This window comes from Littorina saxatilis, unplaced genomic scaffold (assembly GCF_037325665.1).
Source record: "Littorina saxatilis isolate snail1 unplaced genomic scaffold, US_GU_Lsax_2.0 scaffold_1242, whole genome shotgun sequence".
Lineage (NCBI taxonomy): Eukaryota > Metazoa > Mollusca > Gastropoda > Littorinimorpha > Littorinidae > Littorina > Littorina saxatilis.
Window position 1 is genome coordinate 1 of NW_027125936.1, and position 14,880 is coordinate 14,880.

Below are 14,880 nucleotides of genomic sequence, written 5' to 3' on the forward strand. Positions count from 1 at the left end.
AAAGTGTAACTAAACAGACATTTTGAAGTGTCAGCTTTACTGAATTGCTTTATGTTTTGTCCAAGTATAGACCTGTAGAAGCGATACTGGACGATTTTTCCAACGTTTACTGTGTTTTCTGATTTACTACGATTTTTTAAAAGTGCTGAACCCATTTCAGATTTACCTGCTTATCTGTTCTTGATTTGATACTTCCAAAGAACAAGTGGTACTTTGAGTTCCGGTTTTATGTTTTAACCAATCAGAATTTGGTTCCTAAATAAAATCGTCTGCTGCCTGTCCCAGCAGAGTCGGCAACAAGCACTGCTTGCCACATGTGTGATGTTACCAACAGAAATAGCCATAAATTGGGCAAGGTAGCAATGTAAATGAATTGGATCTAACTAATGTGCTTGTACTGCATCTCTGGCCTTTGAATTCACTCCAAATGTACTGGCTCAGCGTGAGAGGCAACATCCTGTCGAAGTCGTAAGCACGAGGCTGACTGGGAGATTATTATTCGAAGAGCATGCTGAAACAGATTGTAAGTACAATATTTTACATGTTCTCGACATTTCTGTTGATCTTTCCTTAACTTTAATTTTTTCCTTGATTTAAATCCCTAGGGCTTGTATTTTCATTTGTGATACTAAGCACGTATCTTTACCACAGTATCTGATCACTTCACACTTGAATTTTGGAATGATGAAGTGGAATTATTTCTGGATCTAATTTATTCCTTGTTCCCCCCCTCTCGATTCCTTTTTTCGCCACATATGTATTGTCGTGTAAGGGGGTAGATGCGTGTACTGGCTGATTTTTTGATTTTTTTACTTCGGTCAGATACAGATGATTGAAAAAAAACTTGTCAAGGATTTCAGAATTTAATAGATCTGTTCGAAGTTTTTACGGGATGGGTCCTGTTACAATATAGACTGAATGTGCGCAAGATGAACTTTTGATTAAACATACACACACAAATGAATCTCTTGATTTTGTTATACGGCGAATGTCCAGTTCCCACCACCACGTCTGTGGTATGTTTTTATACTGTTTGATTGAATAGACTGACGTGCATTCTCTCGCAAATGTGCGCGCGTGTGTGTTTGTCTGTGCCTCAGACTTATTAATCAAAGACGATGTTGCACATTGCAGATCTATGCGACAGGAGCAAGTGGACAAGACAGCTACATTTGTCTGAGCGAAGATCCAACGGAAGCTCTTTTAGCCGAAGACAGCGAGCCTGGGTGCATGCATGCAAGCTTCTATCATGTTCGTGTGAGTGCTGCAGGGCTATTAGACGCCTTTTCATTATTCTTGATTTGGAGATCCATGCAGGGTATTAGAAAGTGCAGAATATACACGTTTGAACAAATACGATGTGTGTTTGCTCTGAAAAAAAGAAAAAACGCAACAAACAAACATTGTATTTGTTTAAAGTATCACAAATATTTATTACCTGTATCTGCATGTTTTGATAATGATGAAGGGTAAATTACTTTGACGTGTGCTTTTTTTTTTAACCACACTGATAACGAATGATAGAAACACAGACACACTTAATAACATATCCACAAAAATTGTAACAATAAATGTAAGCTGAACAATGCCTGCAACACATTTCAGGCCTCAGAAGTAAGTAATTATGAGATTCAGACAGAGAGAGAAAGCCCAACACGAAACCAGTTGTGACATTTTTTATTTCATTATGTAATATTAAAAACACGACAACAACGTATTTCCTGTACTTAGTTTCGTGCAATTATGGATTGCAAAGTATGTCTAATTGAGTGGCATAAAGAGGCACAGTTGCATGAAAAACCAACTCGGATCTTGACTAGGATCAGGATTTTACATGGACACAACCTAGAATTTAACATCCTGGGGGGAGGGGGGTACTGCGCCTTTCACATCAAGATGTAAAGATCTATTTTAAATAATACTTATTAGAAGGGAACAAAATCAAACAAACTACAACAATCGTTCTGAGGGGAGAGAATTACCTCTTCCGAAGAAATTACCTCCCTTGCTTTTCTTGTCGTGACTTATGTAGAGTAAAGTGAATAGAAAGTGAATCAGTCAGTAACAAAAAAAAACCACAACATTTCTTAAGATCAATGAGGAGTCTTGAAGTATTTGTCAATGTTAATCTTGTATGCATAACAAACAATATATTACGGATTGATAATTAAAGAAAATCGTCTCTTCTACAGGGTTGACCCCCCTAAAAAGGACACCCACAACCATACAAATTACTTCTGCATCTGTTGAACCAATTATTTTATATATGGTATTCATTATCTTCAGTTTATGTTCTGCCTTTCCAGTAAGTGGCAATTTTGTAAATTGAATGGTCTGACTTTTGTGCAATTTTAATTTTTTTCTCCAAATTCGGGGGTCGACTAAACAGAACGAGTTTTGACATTGAGCGGTAGCCATTTTTACCTAATTTAAACCCTTCAGGCTTTTACCTTTTTGATTATTTTGATTGTCTGAGTATGTAAAAACATCCCCTTCAACCCCCAGGCTATCGATGACCTGAAGAAAGCATGCAGTTACAGCTAGGTTCAGGGCAATCCTCAGACACGAAAGCGTTGGTGTCATTGGTGATGCAAAAGTTAGATAATTCAACCTAAAAATTTGCCACTTTGTGAACTGCACATGCATAAAATCAAGTTTAAGTATGCTGAATATGAAGTTATCCAGTCAATTGGTGTAGAAGTTATAGCATTTCTGTCAGTTAACAGTATTTAAAATCTCTAAAGTAAAATCTGACATATTCGAAAGTTTTGCATAAACACCCAGACAATTTTTACGATATTCTCCTAAGCTTCTCCACTTCTCAGCCCTGTCTTGGAAATGAATTCGAATAAGGCAGTCAAAATAACTTAGTTTGGAGCACCCATCAATCAGAATAAGCATTAACTTTTGACACAGGAAATATCTTCTACCGAAAGCTCTCCTGGTTTTATTCTACATTTTTCCTGCATAATGGTAAAAAATTTAATGATAAATCTAAACAACGAAGTGACTGTGGTAAGATGAACAAAGTTAAAAAACAAAGGATTACTGTAAATGGTTTACGAATCGAAATCTAAACAAGTTTTAATGATAAGTAAAATGATAAAAAAAATAAAATAAAAAAAAGCTAACGTCCTCGCATTTGTCCAGAATTATTCCATGTTTAACATGGGAACAGAGGTATAATTGGTCTAAAGAATTTATCTGTATGCAATGCCCGCTATAGGTGAAAGACTTTTGTGGAAGCCATGGAAGAATGCATCGCTGTTGTGCTGGTTCAGCTTGAGGTCCTGTCCTAGCGAATATCCTGCACACACAAAAACACGACTTTTTAAGCCACTTATGTTGCATTCCGTGACATAGCTTTGTTAAAACCGTGTGCCTGATAATAATGACAGATTTTGTTGATATACAATTTTTTTTAAGACACCCCATATAATATTGTTTGACAATCTCTTTCAACATAGTTTACGAATCACCAATGTGTATACAAACGCAAATAACCCACAGGTCAATAAATTACTTTCCAGAGAGAGAGAGAGAGAGAGAGAGAGAGAGAGAGAGAGAGAGAGAGAGAGAGAGAGAGAGAGAGAGAGAGAGAGAGAGAGAGAGAGAGAGAGAGAGAGAGAGAGAGAGAGAGAGAGAGAGAGAGAGAGAGAGAGAGAGAGAGAGAGAGATCAAAACTAGAAAATGTGTGCTATATAAAACAAGGATAATCACTGTCAAATCTTTGCTTGTACCTGCATGGTGTTTACTGCGCTATATACACAACCTGTTTTATTTCATTTATTTATTTAGTTTTTTTTTTTTTGGGGGGGGGGGGGGGGATGTTTTGTGATGAGGGTTTTTTCAAAGCCTTTACTGCTTTAGTCATTGAATCCACCCGACTTCGATTTATTGTTCAGTGATGGGTAATTGTGTGACCAACTATGTAAGTTAGTGATTGTTCTGGCTTCATACAATGACATTGCATTAATTTTATAAGTGTATGTGTGTGTGTTTCAGGCAAAAGCTGATATTACAGTCCTAGTTGTATGCAGTACCTCTGCTTCTTCGTTCAGGAATCAAAGTATACAATCTAAACCGATTATTTTGTTCAATAATGTTCAGCTTACCATCCCGAAGAAGGCAGTAACGTGCCGAGATATTGATTATAGATATTAAGTACCTAACCTGGTTACTGGTGTGTTTTCTTTTTATTTCAATAATGTAAATGTGTGACACCTTGCAGGGTACTTGATGTTCAGAGCAATTTTTCTGGCAAAAGACCTTTTATGGATCAAAGAAAACTTTTGTCGTGGTGCACAAGTCAATCAATTTGGTTGATAAATAATTTGTGCTGCATTTTCCCTGGTTCCAAAACGTAGTATGTATTACCACATGTCCTTACCTGTCATTGGCATCACCTGATTCTCTGAAAGCAGTCTTTTGTGGAAATACCAGGCATGAAAACTGAAAAAAAAAAAAAAAAATACTGAAAACAAAATTCGAAGGCGCATAGCGCCAAGTTTCGCCGGCGCGTAGCGCCAAGTTTCGCAGGCGCGAAGCGCCAAGACTTCTAGGGGGGTCCGGGGGCATGCCCCCCCCCGGAATTTTTTTTTTTCAAGGGTGCAATTTGGTGCAATCTGGGGCTATCTGAGCCTTAAAATTGGATTCAAACATGGCCCCAAAACTATTTTACTATAACTATGACTAGGAAAAAAAATAAATAAATAAATAAAAAAATTTAAAAAAAATTAAAAAATTAAAAAAATTTAAAAAAATTTTAAAAAATTTTTAAAAAAGGAAAAATACGGAAAATAAAAAAAAATACGGTTTATTCTTTTCAGAAATACGGAAAATACGGAGAATTTTCATGCCTGAATACGTCATTTAACACTTGCACTTATAGTAGGGCTGATGGGGTCTATGTCTGTAGGTCGAGTTCCTGTAGGTGGATTCCCTGTATACCTAAGACTTTAAAATTGGCAATCTAGTATACAGGGAATCCCACAGGGTGCAGTTTTTCAATAAAACTTGCAAACCATACTCGAATTTCTAAGAAATATAAAAAAAAAGATCGAAAAACATCAAATTCTAACGATGTCGCTAAGCATCACGTGACTTTCATTGATATTAGCAAAACGCTACAGGAACTACACCCTGTGGTATTCCCTGTATACAAGATTGCCAATTTTAAAGTCTTAGGTATACAGAGAATCCACCTACAGGAACTCGACCTACAGTGAATCCCATTCTTTTGGTCGACATAGACCCCATCAGCTATAGTAGGTGGCTGTGGAACGGTAGACATGCAACGACAACGAACAACAAAAGACAAAGTGTGGAGAACACTCATTTTTCTTAACATACGCTAAGTTTCTTTGAGAATGCTCCAAGTGAAAATCAGGGGTTCCTGGGCCTGATATCACAATTAAACAGCTTCTTCTCAGAATCAGGAGGGAAAAAAACGAGATGTCGTGACAAGAACAGACAGCAGCAGCAGCAACAACAACATTGCTAAATCGTCGCTTTAACAAAATTTCATGTTTAGTATCGCAGACAAAGCACGGCTACTGATCCGACCAAAGCCACACTTCATGCACGATGGGCACATTGTTATGGCCAGCTTGTTAACGTGAGCATTGTGTATGTTTTACATAGAATTGAATGTGTTTGTCGTTGTGTCTGTCATCTATCCTAGTCGTTTGATTTAGAATAAAGCAAACTTATTACAATGACGATTTTCTTCGGTTTTTGATGAAGGATTGGCATCTTTTCCTATTTTCCAACTCTGCCACCATACACTGGCCGTTCAGGTCTGCATGTCGACCACATGGTGTGTGATCAGATTTTTCGGACATGTTCACAATGCTTACATGACCACCAAATGGAAAATCAGTTTGTATTTGTTATGTTTTTGTGTAAGCACAATCTTCATACAAGTAAACAGAAACAGTTTTGTTGCAAACAGAGCCTTCATAAGAAAAAATGCTTCTAAGTCAAAATACATACCCCCTTGTTCGTATTGCGTAAAATATACCCATAAATTCTGGACATCATATTTTTATTTTTTTTCACAACAATGAAACCAAACTTTGGCATATGTTTTAGCAATATATTCACAATAAAACCTATGAGTTTGAAGGCTGCATCTTGTTTTGTTTATTTTTGAGAATTTTTTGCAAACCCATGCAAATGGCCAGTTTCTGGGGAGTGACTGGGGAGATAATGGCCAGTATAGAAAGAGTTAATAAGTAAACTAATGTCAGAAGTAGGTATTTACCTTGTTTGCCTTCGCGTTCTTGATAGCCCGCTGCAGCATTTGTATCACTTCCCTTGACATTCAAAACGCCAATGTATTTCTGAAAGGAAAATAAAGATATTGACCGAAACATCACACAAGTGGTATATCATGCTAGGGTTTGTTTACAGTGCCTGTTCTACGACCACATCTGATTGTAATTTAAATAAAGAAAAACTGTATCCATTTATTACTTCTCTATTTGTGTGTGTGCAGGGGCGGATCACATCATTTTTAAGGGGGAGATTCCAAATTTCTTTCAGGGACAATTTGACGACGCGAAGCGTTTAGTTGAAGACGCGAAGCGTTCAACCTCCTTGGGGGGGGGGGGGGGGGGGGGGGGGGTCCGACAAATGTTGATAAAAACAAGGAAAATGGATCAATCCGAGCCAAGAAACATCCCCTAATACACCTTCCAAAAAAGTAAATAATTATATTAAGAAGAAAAATTTGAATCACAACAAGGACAACTGATAGATCTGGCGCAACCTGAGCAAACTAATTAGCCAACTTCTTTCCAAAATCGTCACTTAGAATACAAAGGCCGGATCCGCCCAGTGTGTGTGTGTGTGTGTGTGACCGATGACCTTCTCTAAATTCTTATCGTTGCGTTTGCATGGTAATAAAGTTTTAATACTGGATATGCCCATGAAAAAATATCATTTCTTGTTCATGTCATTGTGTGTGTGTGGCCAGGACCGTGACTTCTGCTTGCCTCGACGTCTTCAGAAAAGACACAAAATGCCAGCAGGCGTATGTTCTTGGAGCACTCAGTATGCCGTCATCTGCAAACAAATAAATACAAATTATTCAATTGTGTAAATAAAGAACAATCATTTTAATATTACAACAAAAAAATTCATATAACTGTAGTCTTCACCAGAGACATCCACTACACTATCTTTAAATAAAACTGCCGTAAAAAAATTAAATACTATAAAACTTACCCCCACTCAGATCTATTTGGGATTATTCAAGTTTCAACCATGAAACGATGCCGGTTTGGACAGATCTGCTAGTTTGCCGCTGAAACTGAAATCAAAGCTGGCGATCTTCAGAACTATTTCTAATCTTGTATTTGTGATTAATATAAAATACTGATCTTCCCAATAGAAGCTGATGTGTATACACATGACCAGGACAAGGTATTTTGTTACAGGGCATTTACGCAGACGTCGCAGTTCAAAATATCGTTTTAGATCTGATTTTGTACACCAGCCTGTGTGATTCAGAATCGTCTGCCCTTTTTCGGTTTAACATTTTATGGACGATTCCTATGAGACTGCTCAATCATAACTGATGACAAATTCAGAAACAGATGATGGTTTCAAGTAGACTACAGTAATGATTCGTTAAAAATGTCAAGCCACTCGTCGATCATTCACACTCAAAGAACCCAAGCCAAATCTGCTCTGGTTCCGAGCAGCTTTTTCCAACTGAGACCCTAATTGTTACGCATCTGCCGCGAAAAGATAGACCACAAACAAGCGGCACTGTACCATGCTTTCGTTTATGTTGCTAAACAGATTAAATGTGCATTGTAAATGTGCTTACAGCAAAGAAATGCATCCTTACTTACCACAAAAATACTGGTACCACATTCATCGCACTTGTGTCTTCTTACCAAAACCAATCGATATGTTTGTTTACGATGTATTGGTAATTACTAACCGTTAACTATTTTTCAAAAATCTGAAATGACTTTTAAGAATCAAAGAAAGATTCGCTAAAACGGTTGACTTCAGAAAATAAGCAATATTTTTCTGAACCATGAAATAAAAATCGAAAACTCCGTTTGATCTTTTATTTTGGTAAATTGATGACAACAGCCGGAACTGAAAGTACCAGAACCAAAAATTAAGGGCATTAATCAGGTAAACTAAGAAGATTGTCGTTCCTGGCGCGCACTTCACATGTCCGTCAAACAGTGTCCGAGTGAGAGAAAAAAAAATTTTTTTTCGCAGTTCGACAGTATATGAGGCCCTTCTTCATATCAAAGTGTAAAGGTTGCTGAACGACGTTTTTCCTTTTTGCTTGTTTAGTTACACTTTAACATGCTTCCATTTGAAACTCCGAGGTCGTCATCGGGGATAGACCTTTTTCACTTAAATTTTGGCGCATGCGCTGTGAAGTTTATTGTCAGATCTACCGGAACAAAGGGGCAAAAGGAAAAATCGACAACGAGGCTTGGTGCAAAGTAAAGTGCGGAGACGACGAGACAAACTGTTGTGTTTACAAAGTCTGCAAGTGCAACAGTGGAATCAATGAAGAAAGAGAAATACGGTGGACAGAATTTGTCATTGTATGGCTTTCCGATGGGTGCAATTGCGAAGGCGCAACAGCGAAGGACGCGATGGGTGCAAGCAATCCGACGACAGGGGTTTGTCGTGCCATTGAAAAGTCTGCTCGCGTCACTTCGTGTCTGGCAATGGCACGGCTATCAACGATGCCAACTCCTTTGACTTCGTACCCACCCTTAATCTTGGATTTGAGAGAACATCAAGAACAAGTGACTCTAGCAGAAGGACAAGGTACTGGTCGGAGACGTGACTTTGTCCGCTCAGTGAAGACCGACGACAAGCAAGCGGTTTTGCTTCCACCCCCCAGTGTCAACGCTGAAAATATCATCGGATCTGGAAGAGACTCAGAGCCAAGTAAGCTTTGTTTGTTTTTATCAATTTATGATCTGCTGACTTCAAATTGTCTTCCTACATCAGTGTATAAGAAATTTAAAATGAATCGGCAGCCCAAAACGGATGCATAAGAAGGGTCACGAAACAATTGCAAGATTTTAGAAAACAAACAAACAAGATCTAGACATATGTCGACAAGCCGCGTGCATGCAATCAACCAGAGATCTGTTGCTACAGTATCTCTGAATCAACCGACTCTTGAATCGAGAAGATTAAGGAGGTTACTTGATACAGATAGTGATGCAGTTTTCAAGACATCGATAAAGCTCATGCTGAATAATTTTTTTTATTCCCAGAAATGTACCATTGAATTGATGCAACAACAAAAATAGCACTAGATTTCTACAATTTTGATTTTGCATAGAACACTCCAAAATAATTTCCGGGGAGCATCTCCCGCACCCCTAAGTTTTTTTCAATTTCAGGAGTTATTTCCCTCAGGTATTTTCATGCTTAAATGCTGTGAGTGTGATGCATGTGTAATCTGATAACAAGATCATTGATGCTAATTATATTGCTAATGTATACATTTGATTTTGTATTTACAGAAGCAGCCATTCCTTTGCCCTCCGCATCTAGTGAGAGCTTAGGACCAGGGCCAGATCATGCCTTTGCAAAGAGGGACACGACTACATGTGAGGGTATTGTTATTGGAACACAGACTACCTCAAGTTGGCAGAGCTGCAGATGACAATTACATAACAGGCCTCTGTGATTAATCGTCTGACTGAAGATGTTTCTGGCTTGAAGAAAGACAACATGAAGGTGAAGGAGAACATACGCTCTTTTTCTGTTGATTCTCTACTGAAAAATGACACTGCAGTATGGTTTCACACATATGGTGATCTTTCGGTATGCATGTACCTACTTCGTAAAAAAAGGCAGGTCTACATTACTGGTTCACATCACTCCAAAGAGCAAGAAGCTTATTTTGTCATGTAATGGTTTATATAATTTACTCTGGTACTGTATAGAATAAAGGGCCCATTATCTATCAAATCTCTGGTCTGGTCTGAGTTTGTTTCATCAATGATTGTATGTGAGCTTACGAACATAACGATTCCCACTTTAAATAAATGCGATCAAGATAATTAGGTAGACAACATGTCAAGAGACGTTTATTCCTTATTTCTTGTTATAATTGAAGGATATTATTATGCAATATACTGCTTTGTTTTTTAAAATGGCTTCAAATTGTCTCCCTTGTTCCGACACTTTAGTACACAATTTGTGCATTCACTTGAGTTATTTCTTAAAGAAAATTACCCCCCCAAAATTATTCAAAACAGTCTTTGACATATCTACAGTTTAATTAAAAGAAAAACTGTATTTTATTTTAAGTGATAAATAAATATAGACAAATCTTGGGACTGTGCACAAACTGATCGGCTTGAACTCAAAAGTCGCAGCCAAGAATTTTCTGCAACTTTTGAGTTCAAGTCTGTCAGCTTGTGCACGGTCCCACAATCAGTTCAAAAAGAATTTTCCTTGATATAGCCTTGAAAAAAAAAAGTAAGTAACAAATTTTGTACAAACAAATTTGTTCAAGGGAGACAATTGGAATCATGTTTTTTAAAATAGGTGAATTGCATTATAATTTCCTCCAAAAAATAACAAATAACTGTGAAATGAATTGGAAAAAAAGTGCTAACATTATTACCTTGATCAGATCGATGTGTATGACAAGGAATTTCTATGTTTGCTGATTTGGTTGTCCGGTAATGACTTTCATGCACAGGGCTTCTAAATTCACTCGCTCAAACGCTCATGTCTGCACCAACATTCACACACGTCCATATTCATAAGGGATGGTGACAACACGCTCTTGAACAACAAACATGGCACAAAACGAATGAACATTTCAAACATTTCGCTATTGAATGAAATCATCAGTACATGGATATCAAATCATAAAACATCTCACAAAATACCTCCTTGCCATTCCGAAGTTGAAGAAGAATACAGTCCGGCATTACACACACTACACTTTCATCACTGAGAATCGCTGTTCACAACACATGTCCTCGGCTCTGATACGTTCTCCGAATAATACACACAAGTCATGGATGATGGTATAGTCCGTACGAAGCCGAACCACTTCTTACTATCCTCTGACACAAGTTCTTATCAGCTTCCACAATCTTCTGTCTTAACTGCAGGCATTTAAAAAATTAAACCTGAACTCACACACAGAGGTGACAGCACTACGTACCCTCCCTCGCTGTAAACAAAGTACTGATTTTATCTGTCCATATTGAAACTACATACATTTTTCACTTGACAGAACAGTTAACTGTTGCTACCAACTTAATTAACTGGTATTGGAAAAAAATATCACACCTTGAAAACCCTAGTTCAGTATATCATAACTATATACAGCCTTCAAACGGTTGGTACCGGTTGTTGAAGATCTCTTAGTCGCGCTTCCTTGCATCCGGACTTCTTGATCAAAATTGAGGCCTTGAAGAGTCGTCCGGGGAAACTTGTCTTGTCTTGAAGCATACCTGAAAATGAAATTATTTTTTTTACTTGACACTAAAGCAAATCTTATGCTGGGTACAAATGCTAAAACAAGTTGCGCCAGTCTGTCAAACATGTATAACGATACTGAACGCAGTACATTTCACAAGGACAATGCTTAGCTGAAAACCAGCATCCACGTCGAATAAGGTAAATGGCAACCCAGCATAGCGCAGTAGCAAAACTGTCCCACAGGAAATCACGCTTCCCTGTGTTTAAAACAAATCTGTTTAACTTTCTAAGCTTGTAGCCCTGAAAGTCAAAAAATTATGCACTAGCCTCTGGCTAGTGATTCTGAAAACGTACCAGCCAGAGAGCAAATTTTACGAACCAAACCAACAATTTGATTCAGCATCTTCACTCGCATTTGGCGAGTAGATGAACACTTCTACTCACCAGTTGCATGCTTCTACTAACTATGGCGAGTAAAATACTTGCCACTTTCACTGTTTCAGGGCTGGTTTGTTTTTAACCTAAACATAATGTTGTAGTTTTCCAGAAATTGCTCTACACACAAACATACACCACCGCCCTGGTCTCTTGACTAAATGTAAAATGCATAGTTTGTTGATAATGCACTTTATAAATATCACTGTTTCTCTTTCCCCAGTCTTGTAGCTGTTGTAGTTAACAAGCTCTATATTTTAACTTTGAGACTTATGTTCTGAAAAAAATAGATCACACTTAACAATTTGTATGTCATCGAGAGCAGCTGGTGCAGTTTTCATGGCAGCATGCCCCTTCCACATACATTTGTAGTGTGTACAAGTTTTGTCTGCTGGCACAGTGTCGATTCCTTCAGCCATGTAGTGTGAAGCAGCAAAAAGTGTGGCGGCCACATGGTTGCAAGACTGTCCTTTCTGGGTAAAAACAACAACACACATTCAAATTCTGTTTGTGTCATCTTGATTTTCCTTAGCCTGCTAATAACAATTAACTTTATCTTTCCTAGGAATTCCTACAGAGAGCTTGTAAGCGCATGCTGTTGATATAGATATATTTTATATAGATCTATATAAAATATATACCGGCTCAGAATGGAATTTGATCTTACTGCAGTGATAACCTTCATTGACAAGAGGATTCACAAACACATGTGTACGTACACATTAAATAAAACTCCGCACTCAGGTACCTGGTATTCTATTGAACATGCCTAGCCAACATGGCATGGTCTCCTGGAGATACTGATTTAAATTACATTAACATGCTGCTCATAACTTTGTCAAAAATGACAGCTTTTGCATGCAGACATTTTCAGTAGAGAATTATGAATCTCTGTGTGTGTTTGTCACTTTGTGTGCCATGCATTATATGACTGAGTATGAAAACTGATTGTGTAAGATACCAAGTAACGCAGCCATCAAGTTAATCCCACAAAACATACAAGGCCAACAACACTTACCCAGCAATACACTCGCAGTAGGCTCCAAGTGCCTGTCCGGTCAGCGTCCCCCCACAACAGCATACACTTCGTTGCGAGTCTGCTTCATTGACGTCAGCACACTCGCTCTGAGTCTGATCACCACAGTTGCTTACTAGCTGTTGTGCCATGCAGAAAGACATTTTATGCACACAGTATGTCTATCGTTTACCCCGAGGTTTTGCATTCTTTGCGCTGGATGCGTCGTATAACTTGTCGAACGTCGACGCAGTAGTATCAGTAAGAAAGTTGATCCAGAGATCTGTAGATCTGTGGTCGATCACCTCTGCTTCGCTTATGTAGGGGAAGTTCGCCAAGTCTTTCGTCCATATACCACCAATAGCCGTTTCAAACCATACCTTCATGCATGTCCTTGACTTTTAGTTCATGATTTTGAACAAGATAATCCGTTTTCTTGCAGAATTTCTCAAAGTAATCCTCTGGCAATAGTACTTCGAGCCCCGACAGTGAAAGAGGTATTTCAGACTGCCCCTTATTTCCGGTTATCAGAGAGAGGCTGCCGTGCCCTAAAATCTGATTGGTCGAAACGCTGGGGGCAAAGGTTATACGAAAAAGGTCTAAAGACGCCCGACAAAAGCTAATTGAAGCCCGACGGAGCGAAGCGACGGAGGGCTTCAATTAGACTTTGGGAGGGCGTCAATCCGCGATGAAGATCGAGAAGTTTCAAATGGAAGCATGTTAATGTTATTGTAATTCAATCTGATGACGATCTCTTTCCTGCTTTCATGCGGTTGCAAACAGACAGAATTGGTTCTGTTCTGTTCACACACTACTTTCAGTCCACCTACCTGCAAGGGTCAAGTCCCAAGAAATATGTCTCTGTATTCCTATCGTATCACTCTGCTCCTGTTTTGTTTTCTTTCACACACATTTTCCCTTCTTTTTTGACGGGTTTATGGACAGCAAACTCTAAAACAAATTCTTTCATCACAAAAGCGATCTTTGGAATTGACTGACGTAGTCCGGAAGAATTCATGCATCAACTTACGTCACATATTCGACGTCATCACTTCGCATACCTTATGGTCTCGGTATTTTGTTGGCCTTCATATTTCCTACTTGTAAAATGACCCTCAAAGCTAACCGAGACTAGTTGAGGCTGTATCCATGCGCCTCGCCAGCAGGTTGTTAATGGATTTTTTAGCGAGTGGTTATCGACAATTAATGACCTGTAATTTTTAATGAGTTGGGGCATTCTGACCAATCACAGGATCTGTTTCATTAAAACGCAAACTTGATTGAATTACAATTACACATTAACATGCTTCCATTTGAAACTTCGAGGTCTTCATCGGGGATTGACGCCCGACAAAAGTTAATTGAAGCCCGACGGAGCGAAGTCTCGAATTGGTTCTGTTCTGTTCACACACTACTTTCAGTCCACCTACCTGCAAGGGTCAAGTCCCAAGAAATATGTCTCTGTATTCCTATCGTATCACTCTGCTCCTGTTTTGTTTTCTTTCACACACATTTTCCTTTCTTTTTTGACGGGTTTCTGGACAGCAAACTCTAAAACAAATTCTTTTCATCACAAAAGCGATCTTTGGAATAGACCTTTTTCACTTAAATTTTGGCGCATGCGCTGTGAAGTTTATTGTCAGATCTACCGGAACTAAGGGGCAAAAGGAAAAATCGACAACGAGGCTTGGTGCAAAGTAAAGTGCGGAGACGACGAGACAAACTGTTGTGTTTACAACTGCAAGTGCAACAGTGGAATCAATGAAGACAGAGAAATACGGTGGACAGAATTTGTCATTGTATGGCTTTCCGATGGGTGCAATTGCGAAGGCGCAACAGCGAAGGACGCGATGGGTGCAAGCAATCCGACGACAGGGGTTTGTCGTGCCCAGAGATCTGTGCCATTGAAAAGTCTGCTCGCGTCACTTCGTGTCTGGCAATGGCACGGCTATCAACGATGCCAACTCCTTTGACTTCGTACC

General features: G+C 38.7%; 3 long non-coding RNA genes across 5 annotated transcripts; 1 reads left to right on the forward strand and 2 right to left on the reverse strand.

Annotated features, from left to right (window-relative positions):
• The first annotated feature begins 9 nt into the window (after positions 1 to 9).
• On the forward strand, positions 10 to 3,581 carry LOC138954398 (uncharacterized). The gene is made up of 2 exons (XR_011451818.1): positions 10 to 523; positions 1,135 to 3,581. It is a non-coding gene; the product is annotated as an uncharacterized lncRNA (long non-coding RNA).
• Positions 3,170 to 8,333, reverse strand: LOC138954397 (uncharacterized). Of its 3 annotated transcripts, XR_011451817.1 has the most exons (4): positions 7,231 to 8,333; positions 6,983 to 7,068; positions 6,266 to 6,344; positions 3,170 to 3,307 (listed from the first exon to the last, which is right to left on the reverse strand). It is a non-coding gene; the product is annotated as an uncharacterized lncRNA (long non-coding RNA). The 3 variants fall into 3 exon arrangements; XR_011451815.1 differs by lacking the exon at positions 7,231 to 8,333 and having other exon boundaries at positions 6,983 to 7,170; XR_011451816.1 differs by lacking the exons at positions 3,170 to 3,307; positions 7,231 to 8,333 and adding an exon at positions 4,270 to 4,452 and having other exon boundaries at positions 6,983 to 7,170.
• A 2,498-nt stretch (positions 8,334 to 10,831) lies between these two features.
• Positions 10,832 to 13,492, reverse strand: LOC138954396 (uncharacterized). Its single transcript, XR_011451814.1, has 3 exons — positions 12,902 to 13,492; positions 12,181 to 12,356; positions 10,832 to 11,480 (listed from the first exon to the last, which is right to left on the reverse strand). It is a non-coding gene; the product is annotated as an uncharacterized lncRNA (long non-coding RNA).
• Positions 13,493 to 14,880: the final 1,388 nt, after the last annotated feature.